This window comes from Penaeus japonicus, unplaced genomic scaffold, assembly GCF_977035675.1.
Source record: "Penaeus japonicus unplaced genomic scaffold, GWHDUDI00000001_assembly GWHDUDI00000014, whole genome shotgun sequence".
NCBI classification, from domain to species: Eukaryota; Metazoa; Arthropoda; class Malacostraca; order Decapoda; family Penaeidae; genus Penaeus; species Penaeus japonicus.
In genome coordinates, this window is record NW_028234416.1 from 20,017,391 (window position 1) to 20,022,390 (window position 5,000).

The window sequence follows — 5,000 nt, forward strand, 5'->3', positions numbered from 1 at the left end:
CTCTCTCCCTCCCTCCCTCCCTCCCTCCCTCCCTCCCTCCCTCCCTCCGTCCGTCCCTCCCTCCCGTTCTCCCTCTCAACTCCCCTCTCTCTCCCTTTCTCCCTTGATTTGATTAAATAATCGATCATCTTATCAAGAGGGATATCTGATATGTTTTCACATTAGTTGCATCCATTTTTCAATGCTAATCCCTTCGAGGAACCGCATGTTGTTATGCAAGATACCTTTATGCTCTCGATATTGTCCTCATCAATCGAAGGAGATGGAGCAGCTTGTGAAATAAGATATGGAAAATAAATCTTCATATTTTTTTTTATTGCGTATTAGAAATGTTGCATTCGGGGCCTGCCTTCCTTTGAATTAGTGTGTATCGCCATGAAGTTTTGTGCAGTATGTATCTGCCTGGAATGTGTAGTACGTATCCCAATGAAATTTTTTGTAATAGGTTACCCCTGAAATTTTGTGTAGTACCTATCCCCCTGAAATTTTGTTTTGTAAGTCTTCTGAAAACGTATGCAGAACGCATCCTCTTGAGATTTTGTGCAGTTCGTATCCCCCTGAATTTATGTTTATGTGTGCGAGTAATACGTATCCCCCTTGAAATTTTGCGTCGGCAGTGATCGGGACCGCGTGCAGAATCTCTCTCCTATCTGATTGATTCCTCTGCTCCTTAAAGGTCATTTGGGATGCGTCAATTCCCAAAATAGATCGGGCTTGGGGTGTCTCGCCATTACCTCACAACCCCCCCTTCTCCTCCTCCTCCCCCCTCCCATCTTCTCCTTCTCCCCCCATCTCTTCCCCCCTCCCACCCTCCTTCCCTATTTCTACACTCTCCTTACCCCTTCTCCACTCCAACCCCTCCCTCTCCGTTGTACTCAAAGGGCTTGCACCTCCACCTCCACGCCCTTTTGTATGGATGTGTGCGTTAGTGTGTGTGTTTGTATGTATGTACGTATGTATGTATGCGTGTTTACATGTGTGTGTGTGTGTGTGTGTGTGTGTGTGTGTGTGTGTGTGTGTGTGTGTGTGTGTGTGTGTGTGTGTGTGTGTGTGTGTGTGTGTGTGTATGTGTATGCCTTGGGTTTATTACGAATAAAATAGCAGGAAGGCTTACCTAAAGTGCGTGTGCATGTGTGTATCTGCAGGTGATCATGACTTTATATTTGCGTTCAGATTTTACGTGCAGGCAAGCACGTGTCCGTGTCCTTTAGGTGTGGGAGGGGAAAGTGTAGTAGAGTAAGTAAGTTAAGAGTTAAAGTAGAGTAAGATGAGTACTAGAGTACAGATAGTAATAGAGGTACTACTCTCTGACCTTTTTTTCCGGCCATCCATCAGCAACAGTAAGTAACGGTTTTTTTTGCACGGGTGGGGCAGTCTGCCTCGGCCGCCGCCCCTGCCCGCCCTGCCCCCGCCACCCCGCCATGTCCCTCGTTACCTGCGCCCACGACCATTATGTCATTCGACGCAGGTGAGGCAGCTTGCGCCCCTGCAGCTGCCCCGGCCTGGAGAGGGAGGAGGAGGGGAATCCCCCCCACTACCCAGGTCCCTCCAGGTCCAGGTGTAACCCCCTTTCCCTCCTCCCCTTTCCTCTTGAGCAGCATCTGCGCACGTCTTCAGCCTTCTTCCGAACGGGGAACTTATTGGTTAGCGCAGATGATGTTCCAGACGCGAGGGTCATTTGCATAAGTCCTTGAGTTGCGTGTCTACCGTCTTAGGTGGGGGGTGGGGATGAGGGGCACGCGGAGGGGGATTGTGGGGGTGAAGGGGTGAAGAGGGTGTATGATCTTGATCTTCCTTCCCGCACACGAGTACAAACAAGCACAACAAGCACACACACACATACAGACACAGGCACACACACACACACACACTCCCTACTCCCCTCTTCCCCTCTCCCCAAGCCCAAACACAAACTCCCTTCCCACCCATCCCCACACAACCCTCCTCCCCCTTCCCCCCCCTTCCCCCTTCCCCCCCCCCTCCCCCCTCCCCCCTCCCCCCCCCCTCTCCCCCTCCCCCCTCCCTCTCTCACACACCTGATAAGACATGGGATGGGGACCTGCTGTGTCAAGGAAGAGGTGCGGGAATGCGAGAGATAGAATTGGAGATAATGGAAGGAAATCAGGTGTGCGTGTCTGGTTTTGGACGTGACCGGGATGAACAAGACGGGGAAGCGAGGTGTGCTTGTGTGTGTGTGCTTGTGTGTGCATGTGCGCGTGTGGGAGGGGGGGGGTTGTGTGTGTGTGTGTGTGTATTTCCGTGTGTTTGTTTGTCGATAGTTGTGTGTATGTCTGTGTGTATGTGTTTGTGTTTTTGTCTGTATCTGTGTGAATGAGGTTGTGGTTATGCTTGTGTCTCCATGTACACGTTTTACGTCTGTGCATGTGTGTATATTTCTGTTTGTGTGTGTCCTGTCCATCAATCGATCGATCTACCGACTTATCTATCTATAACACGTTAGCGACTTACCTCTGCATCTTTCTCAGATTCACCCATTTATGTATAGCATATACAAATGTCGAGAAAGACTTCGAAAAGTATTGGAAATCTGTTGGTCATAAAGACTACGAAGTTTGAGCTGTCACAATAGAAGATACACGCTTTTGTTTATTCTCATCGTTATTTAAAAACAACAACAATGACGTAAATAGATTGTTATATGTTTGTTGAACTATGAATGCTCTTCCACGTGCGTTGTTCAAACATTTCGCCAACATCCCGCAGAGTTTTGTGTTTTTCTGCACGATTTCTGGTGAACATTGTCTGGAAATGTACAATATTTAAAAATGAAGGTGTAAAAGTTTTGGTTTAGGCTTATTGCTGACAGAAATGAAAAAAAAAATCAATCTTTTTTTATGTTTCTATATCTATTGAATCTTGATCGAACATGTTGGCTAGTCCTGTCAATCAGTCAATCATCCTCAGCCCGACATCCCCCCCCCCCTATTCTCTTATAAGGCTTTCTTGCTTCCGACGTGTCAGTGGGATTATAAAGTATCCACATTACGCCATCAAACACACTGACTTTGACATGACCCTTAGTATGGGCAGTGTTGAGTGTGGTGGTAACGTTCTTGTCAGTCAGGTAATTAAAGTTATAGTTATAGTTCAGTCGTATATCTTTAAAAGTTACTAACATGTTCCATTTTCATTATAGATACCAATTATGTATTTTCTTTGTTTGCTTGTTTATGGTTTACTCAGTTTTTTTTTTCTTGTCTCAGGATCCATAGGGATATGATTGTAGATTGCGTCATGAGATTTTATTCTGTTGTCAAAATCCTTTTATTTTATCATTTGTTTTGTGTTTCTCTCTTTCTCTCGCTCTCGCTCTCTCTCACTCACTCACTATCTCTCGCTCTCTCTTTCCCTCACTACCCCCCTCCCCCTCTCTCTCTCTCGGTCGTGTTAATGTGTATGAAATTCCATGAAGACAAATGAGTTACAAGATTCATCCGCTTCATCTCATACCTGTCTCACATCTCACCCGACCCAACCCTCCTTCCCACCCACGCAATTCTTTTAATCCTGTATTTATTCATTCATTTTTATCTCCCATCGCCCTTCCCACACCCTTCCTCCTCCTACACTTGTTTCTACCCAGATTTCGTCTCCTCCTCCTTAACCTACCCACCCACCAAATTCTTTCTCTCCTCATTCCCTCCCCACCCCCCTTTCCTCTTCTCCCTCTGTCTCCCCTCCCTTACCCCCATATCCCTTTCTACCCCTTCCACCTACACACTACCCCTCCCTTTTCTCATTTCTCCCCTCCCCCCTTCCTCTCCTTCATCCTCTCCTTATGTCGAGATGAGGTCAGCCTCCCACACATTACCTGCAATGCCTCCTCCCCCTTCTCCTCTTCACCCCCATCTCCCCTCTCTTGTCAGTCAGGTAATTAAAGTTATAGTTATAGTTCAGTCGTATATCTTTAAAAGTTACTAACATGTTCCATTTTCATTATAGATACCAATTATGTATTTTCTTTGTTTGCTTGTTTATGGTTTACTCAGTGTTTTTCTTGTCTCAGGATCCATAGGGATATGATTGTAGATTGCGTCATGAAATTTTATTCTGTTGTCAAAATCCTTTTATTTTATCATTTGTTTTGTGTTTCTCTCTTTCTCTCGCTCTCGCTCTCTCTCACTCACTCACTATCTCTCACTCTCGCTCTCTCTTTCCCTCACTACCCCCCTCCCCCTCTCTCTCTCTCGGTCGTGTTAATGTGTATGAAATTCCATGAAGACAAATGAGTTACAAGATTCATCCGCTTCATCTCATACCTGTCTCACATCTCACCCGACCCAACCCTCCTTCCCACCCACGCAATTCTTTTAATCCTGTATTTATTCATTCATTTTTATCTCCCATCGCCCTTCCCACACCCTTCCTCCTCCTACACTTGTTTCTACCCAGATTTCGTCTCCTCCTCCTTAACCTACCCACCCACCAAATTCTTTCTCTCCTCATTCCCTCCCCACCCCCCTTTCCTCTTCTCCCTCTGTCTCCCCTCCCTTACCCCCTTATCCCTTTCTACCCCTTCCACCTACACACTACCCCTCCCTTTTCTCATTTCTCCCCTCCCCCCTTCCTCTCCTTCATCCTCTCCTTATGTCGAGATGAGGTCAGCCTCCCACACATTACCTGCAATGCCTCCTCCCCCTTCTCCTCTTCACCCCCATCTCCCCTCTCCTATCCTCTCCCTCTCCCCTCCTCCTCCCCCTCCTTTCCTCCCTCCTTTACTTCTCCCCCTTTCCCCTCTCTCCTCCCTCTCCTCCCTCCCCTCTCCTCCCTCTCTCCCGCTCCTCCCTTCCCTCCCCTTCTCTCTCACCCTCTCAGACAGATAATACGACCTGCCTTAATGGGCTTGTTTTCCATATATGGAGTTGTTTATGTTTGTTGACCGAAGAATGTGGTTCAGGGCGTGGATGATTGTTTAGAATGGTTGCTTACGTGTGTGCGTGTGCGTGCGTGTGTGCGTCTCTGTGTGTGTGTGTGTGTGT

At 47.3% G+C, this 5,000-nt stretch overlaps 1 protein-coding gene across 5 annotated transcripts in view; it reads left to right on the forward strand.

Annotated features, from left to right (window-relative positions):
• Hr39 (Nuclear hormone receptor FTZ-F1 beta) overlaps positions 1-5,000 on the forward strand; it is a 338,308-nt gene that overhangs the window by 234,133 nt on the left and 99,175 nt on the right. The window lies entirely within an intron of this gene.